We start from the raw sequence: 13,950 nt of genomic DNA, 5'->3' as shown, positions 1-13,950 counted from the left end.
AATTAGGGGCTGTGGGAGAAAGAGGAGGAGGAGGGGGAGGAGGAGGAGGAGGAGGAGGAGGAGGAGGAGGAGGAAAAGGAGGAGAAGGAGGAGGAGGAAAAGGAGGAGAAGGAGGAGGAGGGAGGAGGGGGAGTGGGGAGGAGGAGAAGGAGGAGGAGAAGAAGGGGAGGAGAAGGAGGAGAAGGAGGAGGAGAAGGAGGAGGAGGAGGAGGGGGAGGGGGAGGGGAGGAGGGGGATGGGGAGGGGAGGGGAGGAGGGGGATGGGGAGGGGATTGGGGAGGGGGAGGGGAGGAGGGGGAGGAGCAGCCTCCCGAGTGCTGGCAGACAGCAGGATCAGCTCCTGGAGCACTCGCCCAGGCCCGGTGATCCACAAATGCCTGCCGATCTGCAAATGCAAATCCCGGAAAGCCAGCCTGGCCCGGGGACCGCCAGGACCGTCCCCTCGGGGACAGGCCGCCACCCGCCCTCCTGTCGCTCAGCGCTCGCTGGCCAATCAGGACGTCGGGGCGCCCTGCAGCCAGCGCGGGAGGAGGAGGGATCTTCCGGGCTCCGGGGTCCTGTCGGGGTGCCGTGCCCTGAGCTCCGCCGCTGGCTCCCGGGAGCGGAGTCCGGCCGGGCGACATGGTGAGTGTGGCAGGGGCTGGGCCTCCCCGGGCCGGGTGGGGACTGGAGGGGGGATGTCGCCCCTCAGGGCGTCCCCTGCTGGCCCAGCCCGTCCCTGGCTGGGACTTCACTGTGCATTTGCACGGAGCTGCCAGGGGAGCTCTCATCCCCCTGCCTCAGCGGGTGTCGTCTGGGAGGCTCCTGCGGGCCCAGGCCCCCGCCCTGGAGGCTTCCCCCTCCTGCCCTCCGCCCCGAGAGCGACTTCTCCATCCGCTCGCCCCTTCCTGTCCTTCCTGAGCCCTGGCTGGCCCGGCTCCCCCTCCATCCCGCTCCTCTCTCTGCCTCAGACCGACCCCAGCCATCAGCTCCCATCTCCTGGCTCCTCCTCAGCCTCTGCCTCAGTTGGTCTTCACCCACAATCTCTCTCTCTCTCTCTCTCTCTCTCTCTCTCTCTCTCTGTGTGTGTGTGTGTGTGTGTGTGTGTCTACTCTCTCTCTCTCTCTCTCTCTGCAACCCTGATCTCTCTTTCTCTCTCTCTCTGCAACACAGATCTGTGTGTGTGTCTACTCTCTCTCTCTCTCTCTCTCTCTGCAACCTTGATCTCTTTCTCTTTCTCTCTCTGCAACACAGATCTGTGTGTGTGTCTACTCTCTCTCTCTCTCTCTCTCTCTGCAACCTTGATCTCTTTCTCTTTCTCTCTCTGCAACACAGATCTCTGTGTGTGTGTGTGTGTGTGTCTACTCTCTCTCTCTCTGCAACCCTGATCTCTCTTTCTCTCTTTCTCTGCAACACAGATATCTCTGTGTGTGTGTGTACTCTCTCTCTTTCTCTCTCTCTCTCTGCAACCCTGATCTCTCTTTCTCTCTCTCTGTGTGTGTGTCTACTCTCTCTCTCTCTCTGCAACCCTGATCTCTCTTTCTCTCTCTCTCTCTGCAACACAGATCTCTCTCTCTCTCTCTGTGTATGTCTACTCTCTCTCTGCAACCCTGATCTCTCTTTCTCTCTCTCTCTGCAACACAGATATCTCTGTGTGTGTCAACTCTCTCTCTCTCTGCAACCCTGATCTCTCTTTCTCTCTCTCTCTGCAACACAGATCTCTCTCTCTCTCTTTCTCTGTGTGTGTGTGTGTCTACTCTCTCTCTCTCTCTGCAACCCTGATCTCTCTCTCTCTCTCTCTCCTTTCTCTTCCTCTTCCTCTCTCCACGTTGCCCCTTAGGGGCCTTCCCTTTCCCCTCTCTTCTCTTGAGAGCTGGGCGCATCCTGTGCTGTCACCTCCTCTCCTCCTCCTGTCACCTCCTCTCTCGCTCGCTTTCACACGTGGCTGCTTCCTCCCAGGAACCAGCTCGGCCTCCACTGTCCGGAGGCAAAGCCGGGCACCTCCGCGCCTGGACCTCGGCCTTCCTCTCCCTGACGCTTGCTCTACCCCAGGCTGGCCTTGAACTCGGATCTGCCTGTCTCCCGGGTTGAAGGATGTCCGTGTCCTGGAGAGGTCTTTGGGAGTGCTCCCTTGCCAGGGCGGCCGTGCTGGGCGGCCTGGGCTGGGGCCTCCTGTGAGTTCTGGCCTGGGCGGGTCCCATGGAGGGGTGAGACCCGTTCGGGGGTCATTTTGTGGGGGCGGGAAACGGCACCCCCAAACCAAGCCGTGAGGTAAAAGGGGGAGCGGAGGCTGGGAAGGATTTGCCCACGTTCAGGAGCTGGAAGGTCAGACCCGGGAGCATTTGGCTAAGGGAGGACCGGGCCTCTGAGATGCTGCAGTCGGAGGAGGAGGAGGAGGGGAGGAGGAAGAGAAGGAGGAGGAGGGAGAGAAAGAAAGGAAGAGAAGAAGGAGGAGGAGGAGGGGGAGGAGGAAGAGAAGGAGGAGGAGGGGGAGAAAGAAAGGGAGGAGAAGAAGGAGGAGGAAGAGGGGGGAGGAAGAGAAGGAGGAGGAGGGGAAGAAGGAGGAGGAGGAGAAAGAAAGGGAGGAGAAGAAGGAGGAGGAAGAGGAAGAAGAAAAGGCAGAGGAGAAGGAGGAGGAAGAGAAGGCAGAGGAGGAGGAGAAGAAGGAAGAGGGGGAGGAGGAAAAGGAGGAGAAGGAAGAGGGGAGGAAGAGAAGGAGGAGAAGAAGGAAGAGGGGGAGGAGGAGGAGAAGGAGGAGAAAGAGGAGGAGGAGGAGAAGGAGGAGAAGAAGGAAGAGGGGGAGGAGGAGAAGAAGGAGAAGAAGGAAAAGGAGGAGGAGAAGAAGGAAGAGAAGGAGGAGGATAAGGAGGAGGAGGAGGAAGGAGGGAGAGAAGGAAGAGGAGGAGGAGGAGAGGGAAGAGGAGGAGGAGAAGGAGGAAAAGGAGGAGGAGAAGGAAGAAGAGGCGAAGGAGGAGAAGTAGGAGGAGAAGGAAGAAGAGAAGGAAGAGGAGGAGGAAGGAGAAAGAAGGAGGAGGAAGAGAAGGCAGAGGAGGAGGAGGAGGAGGATTAGGAGGAGGAGCAGGAAAGGGTCTTTTCAGGCCCCTAGCTGCAGGCTCAGCCCTGTCCCTGAGCTGGCATCGAGGGCTGGCGAGCTGTGGTCTCCTCACAGCTAGGGTCAGGGAGCGTGCTGGCCTGTCGCTGTAAGATCCCACACAGTCGCCGTGTGTATCCTGGGACCTGACCCCTGCAGAAGCTTTTCCGTTTCCCGAGGTCCCGCTTATTCATTGTCGCCCTCAGAGCCTGGGCGGTCGGTGTTCTTCTGCTCAGGAAGTTGGCTCCCGTGCCAGGAGCTCAAGGCTCTTCCCCACTTCTTCTTCTTCTACCGGGTTAATGTGTCTGGTTTGATGCTGAGGTCCTTGACCCCCTTGGACCCTGGTTCTGTGCAGGGTGATGACTATGGATCTATTTGCATGTTCCTCCACGGAGACATCCAGTTGGACCAGCGTTTGTGGAAGACTCTGTCTTTCTTCCATTGAGTGGTTTTGGCTTCTTTGTCAAAAAATCAAGTATCCGGAGTTGTGTGGGTTTATTTCTGGGTCTTCTGTTGGGTTCCATTGATCCTCCACCCTGTTTCTGTGCCAGGACCATGCGGTCTCTGTTACTGTTGCTCTAGTCCAGCTTGAGAGCAGGGATGGAGACACGATCCTCCAGGCGATCTGTTGTGGCACAGGATGCTCCGCTGTGTAAATGTTCCGAGTTTCCTTCATCCATCCGTTCTCCAGCTGAGGGACATCCGGGTCGTTCCCGGGTCCTGGCTGGTGTGGATAAAGCTGCTGTGAACATAGCCCAGTCATGTGTGCTCCTGGGGCGGGATGGGTCACCTTTGGGACGTCTGCCCAGGCGGGGGGAAGCTGGGTCTCGGGGTCAGTCTATGGCCGGGTTCGGTGACTTCCGTCGTGGCTGTAGCAGCTTGCACAGCCAGCAGCCCTGGAGGCCTGTTGCCCTGCCTCCACCTCCTGGCCAGCCTAGCTGCCACCTCTGTTACTGTCCTCAGCCCTCCTGACGTGTGCAAGACGGGATCAAAAGGTAGTTTTAATCCGCCATCTTGATGGCCAAGGCTGGTGAGCATTTCTTTATATATTTTTTAATTTTTATTTTTATTAATTACACTTTAGTCGCTTTGTATTCCCCCCCCATGAACTCCCTCCTCCTCCCCTCCCAGTCCCTCCCTCCTTCCCCCTTCTTCACACATGCCCCTCCCCAAGTCCACTGGTAAGGGAGGTCCCCTCTGCTTCCTTCTGATCTTAGTCTATCAGGTCTCTTCAGGAGTGGCTGCATTGTCCTCTTCTGTGGCCTGGTAAGGTGCTCCCCCTCAGGGGGAGGTGATCAAAGAGCAGGCCAGTCAGTTCATGTCAGAGACAGTCCCTGTCCCCATTACTATGGGACCCACTTGGACACTGAGCTGCCATGGGCTACGTCTGTGCAGGGGTTCTAGGTTATCTCCATGCCTGGTCCTTGGTTGGAGTGTGAGTCTCAGGGAAGACCCCTGTGTTCAATTTTGGATCTGTTGCTCTCCTCGTGGAGCTCCTGTCCTCTCCAGGGCTTTCCATCTCCCCCTTCTTTCATCTGATTCCCTGCAGGTAAATGGCGGGAACCGGAAAAGATCATCCTGAGCGAGGAACAGAAAGACACACGGGGTACATACTCCCTCATGAGCGGATGTTAGACACATAATACAGGATAAACCGACTAAAATCTACAAACTAAAGGAAGCTAATGGGGAAGGAGGACTCTGGCTAAGGTGCTCAGTCCCCACTCAGAAAGGCAAAGAGGATGGACATCAGGAGAGGGAGAAGACAGGGGACAGGACGGGACCGGCCACAGAGGGCCTCTGAAAGGCTCTACCCTGCAGGGTGTCAGAGCATCGGTGAGCATCTCTTCACGAGCTCCCCGGCCATTTAAGATTCCTCTGTGGAGAATTCTCACCCCATTGGCTAACTGGCTCTTCTGTTTTGTGGAACATCCAGCTTCTGGAGGGCTTTGTTCGTGTTGGGCCTCTGTCAGATGCGGGTTTGCTGAGAGGCTTTTTCCCGTCCCTTGGACTGACCCTTTGGCCCGTTGATTGGGTTTTCGCCTCCCAGCATCCTGTCGGCTTGGTGAGGTCCAGTTGTGGGTGGCGTCTGGACCATCACTTGTCTCCCGGGCCAGCACTCAGCGCTGTTCTCCTCTCTCTCTGCTATCAGGTCCAGGCGTCTGCTTTCAGCCTGAGGTCTCTGACCCACTTGGACCTGAGCTTCGGTGCCGAGTGAGGCATTTGGATCCGTTTGTACTCGTCTACAGGCAGAGACCTGTAGACAGTCCAGCCAGCTCGGCTTGTTCAAAGTGCTGCCTTTTGTGTGTTTGTTTCCAGTTGTGCATCTCTGCATCCTCTGTCCAACATCTAAAGTCCATTTGTGGTTGGAATGATACCCAGGTCTTCGGTTCGATTCCATCGATCCTCGTGTCTGTCTCCATGCCAATATCTGCAGTTGTTTTATGGTTCCGGCTTGTTTTAGCTCTCCTGGGTTTTGTTTGGCTCCACAGGGAGCTGGGAATTGCCCTTTGAAGGCCTGTAAAATCTTCTTCAGGAATTTTGATAGAGGACATGAGGAATCTGTCGGTGGCTTTTGGCAGGGTGGACATTTTTACTGCCTCAATCTTACCTTTCTGTGAGCATGAGGGACCCGTCAATCTTCTGACATCTTCAGTCTCCTTGTCAATAGGTGTTGGAGGCTGCGGGGAGAGGAGGTCGGGGAGATGTGATCTCAGGGATCCGCAGGAGGCAGGGGCAGGGGCCAGGGAAAGCCGCCTCTGTTGCTCTAGTCTGGTGCCAGGGCCGGTGATGAAGAGTGGGTGTGAGGGAACAGGTCCGTGGACAGCCCAGCTGGTCTCAGGGAAGGCTGAACAGGGCCTGTCTGCCCAGCTGGGACACAGAGATGAGGCTGGAAAGGAAGTGCCCCTCTCCCAGTCCACTGATGGGAAGGACATTTCCCCTTCCCTCCTCCCCTCCCCTCCTCCCCCAGCCTATCAGGTCTCATCAGGCCTGGCTGCATTGTCCTCCTCTGTGGCCTGGCAGGGCTGCTCCCCCCTCAGGGGAGGCGATCAAAGAGCCAGACACTGAGTTCATGTAGAGACAGTTCCTGTTCCCCTTACTGGGCGGCCACTTGGACACTGAGCTGCCATGGGCTATGTCTGTGCTGGGTTCTAGGTTATCTCCATGCGTGGTCCTTGGTTGACGCCTTGGTCTCCACAGGCCCCTGTGTGACCAGGTTTTCTTTGATAGAACTTACATTGGGATTTGACAGGATGTGGCAGTCATGAGATTGTGTTCAGCGTCAGGAAAGGATTGGGACATCTGCACAGCGTGTGACGGTTCGGGTCATCGGGCTTAGACTGAGCGCATGTTCGTCGTGGGATGACCATGAGCCCATGGTGACCAGGGTCAGAGTGTTGCTGGTTGGATCAAAAAGCTCCCACGCGGGAGGATGACTCTGAACCCTCGTCTCTCCTTGGTGGAGCTGGGGGAAGCTTTGGTAGGAGGAACCTGTCTGGATTCCTTCCTGGGGGATGGGATTTGAGCATCTGTGGACTCGACCCATCTCCTGTCCTTTCTGTCCGCCCTGGGGTCGTTCATCCTCCGTCCCCTGACTCCAGGCCGTCACCGTCATAGACTCCAGCACCACATGCCAGAAGCTGGACCAGAAGCAATCGCTGCCTAGCGCTGACCTGTTGGGCTAGCCTGGAGTCTTCACATGTTCGATTCTGTTCTCTGCGCCTTTGGACCCAAAGACAAGGCGTCTCGGGGTAGCCCCGGCTACCCTGAAAACTGGAGTTCAGGCAGGCCTGGACCTCTGAGGCCCAGCTCGCTCTGGCTGCAGAGGGCCGGGATCAAGTGTGGCCCAGCATGCCTGGCCTCTGCTGTTTCTGTGTATTGGCTTTGGGGCCTGGCACGTGGATTTCTGTAAAACATGTCAAGCACATGCTCTTGACCTGATCTTCATCCTCGTCCAACTCCTGAGTTCTGAGGCTTGGCAGAGGGTGTATTCTGCTGCTCGGGACGTCCTGTGTCCGTGACGTTGATACTGAGAGGTCTGAGTGGTCAGATGGCAGGTGTGACATTCTCCCGACCCGTTGTGTGTGTTGTGAGTATTTTTGCCTGTGCACCTCGTGGGTGCGTGGCCTTCACAGCAGCCAGAACTCCTGAGCTTGGAGTAGTGGATGGTCGTGAGCCTCCATGTCAGCGCTGACCACGGAGCCCAGTTATTGGCCAGAGCAGAGAGAGCTCCTCCCTGCTGCTCCTCTCCTGCCTCCTGTCGCTCATTCACCATCCATGGTTCCACCCGCTGGTGCTCTCATCCGCCCATGAGGACGGCGAGTCCCGAACTCTTCGTAAACACCTCTGGGCTCTGTCTGTCTGTCTGGTCCCTCTGAGTAATGGTTTGCAGGAGGCACAGGGTGGTGACACACACCTCTGGGCCACTGAAACTCATGGCGTAGACCAGGCTGGCCTCCAGCCCAGTGAGCTACCCCTTGCCTCTGCCTCCTGGTGATAGGACTAAAGGCAGGAGCCAGAACCCCTGGCTCCTCCCTCATTCTTGGTCGTTAATGATTGTCCCTACGATTTCTCCCATGTGCGTGCAGTCCTGTTCATCTCTCTGCTCCTCTCTCTCTCTCTCTCTGTCTCTCTCTAATCTGTTGATTGTCATCTCTCTCACAAGGCCGTGTCGTCTTCCAAGGGTGCAGAGATGACACAGGCGAACCTCCCCATCCAGGTTCCTCCTGAAATGACTCAGTGATCACGGTAGCACTCCTGTGTCAGGAGAGAAGTCGGGGGAGCACCGCAATCATAGTGATAGATATTGGCAGTGAAGTATACATTTACGGCCTTTTCACCCTCGTGCTTTCTGTCACACACGTGTTTTAGGACGGAATGACCTATGACGACCTGCACGTGAGCTTCACGCGAAGAGTGGGCCAAAGGTTGGCTGAAGAGAGGAGCTTGAACTGGCCTAACGTCTAATAGTATATCATGGGTTTTCTCGTACCTGTTTCAGGCTACTGTGGGAGAGAACATGAGATCGAAGACCACCGCCAGCGTTCCAGAAGACACGGGAGGTAAGGTTTCACCTGCAAGCTGCTTCAGCTTTGCCTCGGAAGACATCGTAGTTCGTCCTGGAAATGTCAGGAAAAGCAACAGTGTTGAGGAAGAGAAAGGAAGGAAGGAAGGAAGAAAGGAAGGAAGGAAGGAAGGAAGGAAGGAAGGAAGGAAGGAAGGAAAGAAAGAAGGGAGGAAGGGAGGGAGGGAGGGAAGGAAGGATGGAAGGAAGGAAGTAAGGAAGGAGGGAAGGAAAGAAGGAGGGAAGGAAAGAAGGAGGGAAGGAAGGAAAGAAGGAAGGAGAGAGGGAGGGAAGGAAGGAAGGTGGGAAGGAAGGAAGGAGGGAGGGAAGGAAAGAAGGAAGGAAGGAGGGAAGGAAGGAGGGAAGAAAGGAAGGAAGGAGGAAGGAAGGAAGGAAGGAAGGAAGGAAGGAAGGAAGGAAAGAAGGAAGGAGGAAGGAAGGAAGGAGGGAAAGAAGGAGGGAAGGAAGGAAGGAGGGAAAGAAGGAGAGAAAGAAGGAAGGAGGAAAGGAAGGAAGGCTGTAAGGCTGTAAACCGATCGGCACGTCTACACAAAGCAGGGGACTGCTGATGAGCTCAGCCAACATCACGAATTAGTCTTTCCACCTCGGCCACCAAATCACAGGTCGGACAAATCTCCACCAACCCTAGGCATGTGTGACAATGCTTACTGTTTGTCCAAGAGCAGAAAAAGTTGTGAGCGGAAGGAGCATGGCAAAGCTGACGTTTTCCGTTTCTCTTTAACGATGTGAAAAACCTCATATATTTATATTTTTAATATATATTAATTAAATATTAAATATATTAAACATATTAAAATATATTAATATATAAAATTTAAATATATATTTAAAAATTAAATACATTAAAATATATTAATATATATTAAAAAAAATGTCCTACGTGAACCACGTCATTAATGCTCTTAACGTCACCGCTATCTTCAAAGGCGCAAGACGACCACAGCGAAAGAAAAAACCGTGAATGTCAACCAAGTGATAAAACCTTCACGGGGCCGGAGTGCTGGCTCAGCAGTTAAGAGCACCGTCTGCTCTTCCTGGAGGACCCGGGTTCAATTCCCAGCCCCCACAAGGCAGCTCCCAACTGTCTGTAACAGATCTTTACCCTAATGCACGGGGGAAAAAAAGCTTTCAGATTGGACCAAATTGTAAATGGACCAAATGCTGGTAAAGAGATCCATCAGTACGATGAGTTTGGTTAAGCTTTTACAAGTGTCAATTGTCTTTGCAGGCGTGGGAGAACAGCACCTGCTGGAGAGAAGCCGTACGTGTGTAATTGTAATGACAAAGCCTTTGCGTTCCACGGCCGTCTGCAGATGCACGAGAGGACGCACACGGGGGAGAAGCCCTACCGGTGTCACCAGTGTGGCAAGGCCTTTGCACGCCCCGGAGAGACCCTACAAACTGATCCAAGCAGGAATGAGAAGAGGGATATGAAAACAGACTCCGGAGAGAGCTGAGGAATCGGCACGTCATACCACAAACATGGGAGGATCTGAAGGAGATGGATGCTTTTCTTGATGGAGACCACTCACCCGTAGCTACGTCGAGAACGGGTTAACAGTTTATAGACCCACAGCCCCTAAGGATGGAGAAGTCGTCATCAGAAAAGTCATCAAAAGAGCCCTGGGCCAGATGGTTTCAGCGCAGAATTCTACCAGACCTTCAAAGAAGAGCTAACGCCAATACTCCTCAAACTAGTCCACGAACCAGAAACAGAAGGAATGCTGCCGAGCTCATTCTACCGGGCCACAGTCACCCCGATACCTAAACCACACCGAGCCCCAACGCAGAGAGGGAATTTCAGGCCAATCTCCCTTGTGAACATTTATGCAAAAATACTCCATTGAGTTTGCAAGCCGAATCTAGGAAGACATCAAGAATATCATCCACCGTGAGTCAATTAGGCTTCAGCGCAGGCATGCAGGGCTGGTTCAACAGAGGAAGATCCATCCACATAATCCACCATATAGACAACTGAAAGGAAAACAGACACACACACACACACACACACACACACACGATCATCTCCCTAGATGCTGAAAGGCCTTTGACCAAATCCAACAACCTTCGTGTTTTAAAGTCCTGGAGAGATCGGGGATAAAAAGAACATACCTGAACGCACAATAAAGGCGATATCCAGCAAGCCAAGAGCCAACATTACGTGGAGAGAGACTTAAGCCAACCGCACTGAAATCGGGGTCAAGACAAGGCTGCCCTCTCTCACCACGTCTCTTCAATACAGTACTTGAAGCGCTAGCGAAAGCAATAAGACAGGAAAAGAGGAGCAATTAAAGAAAGAGCAGTGGAGATACAAGTTGGAATGGAAGAAGTCAAAGTATCGGTGTTCGCCGATGATCTGACAGTATACACGAGCGACCCCTTGAGAGCCCACCAGGGACCTCGTACCTTCAGCAAAGTGTCTGGATACAAAATTAACTCAAAAAAAAAAAAAAAAGTCAGTAGCCTCCTGTATAGAGCGACAAAAGGGCTGAGAAAGAAATCAGGGAGACGACGCCCTTCACCACAGCCACAGGGGACGTCAAGTATCTCTGTGCGTCTCAAACCAAGCAAGTGAAAGACCCGTGTGACAAGAACTTCCAGCCTTTAAAGAGAGAAATTGAAGACATAAGAAGATGGAAAGATCCCCCGTGCGAAAAGCCATCCACAGAGGTGAGGTGGTTCCCATCCAAATGCCAACGCACCGTTTTACACACCCGGAAAGAGCAACCACGAACTTCCTTTGGAAAAAGAAAGAGACCCAGGGTAGCCGAAACGGTTCCACACAATAAACTGGCATAGGAACAGGCCGGTGGATCGGCGGAACCGAACTGAAGACCCAGAAATAAACCCACACCTGATTATCATCGACAAAGAAACCAAATACAAGGCAGAAAAGACAGCATCTTCAGCAAACGGTGCTGGGCCTGACTGGATGTCTGCATGCAGAAAGATGCAAATAGATCCGTATTGATCACCCGTAAAGTCCAAGTGGATCAAGGACAGACTGGGAAAGGGTCCTCGCCAACCCTGTATCTGACAGAGGACTCATATCCAGCATATATAAAGAACTCAAGAAGTTAAACAGCAAGAAATCAAGTAATCCCGTTAAAACATGGGGCACGGAGCTTAAGCAGAGAATTCGCAACAGAGGACTATGGGATGGCAGAGAAGCGCTTGAAGAAATGCTCATCCTCATTAGCCATCAGGGAGATGCAAATCAAAACGACCCTGAGGTTTCACCTTACACCCATGAGAATGGCCAAGATGAAAAACTCAAGCGACAGCACATGCTGGAGAGGTTGTGGAGAAAGGGGAACCCGCCTCCACTGCTGGTGGGAATGGAAACTGGTACAACCACTCTGGAAATCAATCTGGCGCTTCCTCAGACAGCTAGGAATAGCATTTCCTCGAGATCCGGCCATACCCCTCCTAGGCATAGATCCAAAAGAGGCTCAAGTACACAACAAGGACGTTTGTTCAACCATGTTCGTAGCAGCTTTATTGGTAATAGCCAGAAGCTGGAAACAACCCAGATGTCCCTCAACGGAGGAATGGATACAGAAATTGTGGTACATCTACACAATGGAATATTACTCAGCCATGAAAAACGAGGAAATCCTGAAATCCTCGGGCAGACGGTGGGACCTGGGAAAGATCATCCTGAGTGAGGTGTCCTGGGAGCAGAAAGACACACAAAGACGTACTCACTCATATTAGAACTATGATGCAGGATAAACACGCTACAATCCACAGACCCCGAAGAAGCCGAGTAGCAAGGAAGGCCCAGGGGAGGGAACTGGGCAGGAGATGGGGTGGGGAGGAAACCGATGGGGGGAGAACAGGGTCGGAGGTGAGAGGGAGGGGGCAAGAAGGGGAACCGGGGAGGGGGGAATTCTCTTTGTCAAGCTGGAGGCCTGTGATGGGAAAACATGGAGCACGCAGTGGCCATCTCCTAGCCAGGCAGGCAGGGCTAGTGGACGGATATTTAATGTGAGTCCCCTGACGAGTGGGGAGGAGGGGCTTCCCCTTTTTTGGGGGGGAGAGAAAAGGAGAGAGGAAGGGGTGGGGGTGGGGGTGGGAGGAAAAGAGGGAGGAAGTTGGTGAGGACGGGGGAGGAATTTACAGATGGAAAAAATTCATTTTTTTTTCTTTTCTTTTTTCTTTTATTATTTTATTGTTATTATTATTATTATTATTATTATTATTTTACTTTATTATTTTTTTATTTTATGTTATTTTATTTCGGAAGGAGTTCACTTTAATAAACCCTTGGTTTTATTGGCTTGGTTGGATTGCTCGCCTCTGCGTATTGTTTCCCTTCTCTCTAACCCTGTTGGGACTTCCAGGACAAGCTGCCGAGGTGCCCTTTGAACCCAAGAGGACCTGGCCCCCGGGGATCTGCCAGTGTCCCGTGGTCCCTGCGTCCACCGCCCTCTCCCCTGGTCTGCCCAGCCTCTGTAGAAGCCAGATGTTTTGGTTCCCAGGTTCTGCCTGTCTCCCTCTCCATCCTTTCTCTCTCTCCCTCCCTTCCTCTCTCTCCCTCTTTCTCTCTCCCCCTCTCTCTCTCCCTTTCTCTCCCTCTCCATCCCTCTCTCACCCTCTCTCTCTCCATCCCTCTCTCTCCCTCTCCATCCCCTTTCTCTCTCTCCCTCTCCATCCCCTTTCTCTCTCCGCATCTCCATCTCTCTTCCTCTCCATCCCCTTTCTCTCCCTCTCCACCCCCTTTCTCTCTCTCCCTATCCATCCCCTTTCTCTCTCCCTCTCCATCCCCTTTCTCTCTCTCCCTCTCCATCCCCTTTCTCTCTCCCCCTCTCCATCCCTCTCTCTCCCTCTTCATCCCCTTTCTCTCTCTCCCTCTCCATCCCCTTTCTCTCTCTCTCCATCCCTCTCTCTCCCTCTCCATCCCTTCTCTCTCCCCCTCTCCATCCCTCTCTCTCTCCCTCTCCATCCCCTTTCTCTCCCTCTCCATCCCCTTTCTCTCTCTCTCCCTCTCCATCCCTCTCTCCTTCCCTCTCCATCCCTCTCTCTCTCCCTCTCTCCATCCCTTTCTCTCTCCCTCTCCATCCCCTTATTTCTCTCTCTCCCTCTCTCCCCCTCTCCATCCCTCTCTCTATCCCTCTCTCTCCCTCTCCATCCCTCTCTCTCTCTCTCTCTCTCTCTGCTTTTCCTCTCTCTCTCTCTCTCTCTCTCTGTGTACTTTCTCTCTTCCCCCCCCCACTTTTAGGTCTTCTCCTGAATGGCAGCTTTCCTGGCCCCATTCCTTGGGCCTCATGGGCCCACAGAGAGCCGCACCCCCCCCCAATAAACCCACATTTAAATACTTGAGCTCACAGCACCGGGGAACGGGACGAGAACCATCACCTTGTAGCTTCCTCACGGGTTGAGATTAGGGTCGAGATTAGGCGCGTCCAGTGAATGTGTTGACATGCTTTTAACATTTGTTAATAATTTGCGCTTTTTTCCCCTCCCCTTTGTTTCCTCTCTTTAAAAAATTTCACGGAATGGTCCCCAAAAAATGTGACTCCGGCTAATCTGGAACCTAGTACATACATACACACACACACACACACACACACACACACACACACATACACATATATATATATATAAGATCCGCCCATCTTGGCTCCAGAAGGCCCCTGGGCGTGTCACGGCTAGATAATTCGGTGCTTTCACGTGGATGATTGAGGATGAGGGGCTGAGCCTGGCTGGTTAGGGTAGCCAGGACACAGATTCCAACCTAACAGAGGAAGGCTCCCTCTCTCTGTCCCTCTCTTTCCTCTCTCTCCCTTTT

The 13,950-nt window shown here is 53.5% G+C and overlaps 1 long non-coding RNA gene across 1 annotated transcript; it reads left to right on the top strand.

Moving 5' to 3' along the window:
* Positions 1-2,939: 2,939 nt before the first annotated feature.
* On the top strand, positions 2,940-12,439 carry LOC110543933 (uncharacterized). Its single transcript, XR_009588865.1, has 3 exons — positions 2,940-4,906; positions 8,073-8,133; positions 9,385-12,439. It is a non-coding gene; the product is annotated as an uncharacterized LOC110543933 (long non-coding RNA).
* The last annotated feature ends 1,511 nt before the right edge of the window (positions 12,440-13,950 follow it).

This window comes from Meriones unguiculatus (assembly GCF_030254825.1).
Source record: "Meriones unguiculatus strain TT.TT164.6M chromosome 13 unlocalized genomic scaffold, Bangor_MerUng_6.1 Chr13_unordered_Contig_2907, whole genome shotgun sequence".
Lineage (NCBI taxonomy): Eukaryota > Metazoa > Chordata > Mammalia > Rodentia > Muridae > Meriones > Meriones unguiculatus.
Note: the sequence above shows the minus strand (reverse complement) of the source record. Positions and strands in the feature narration are given on the sequence as shown.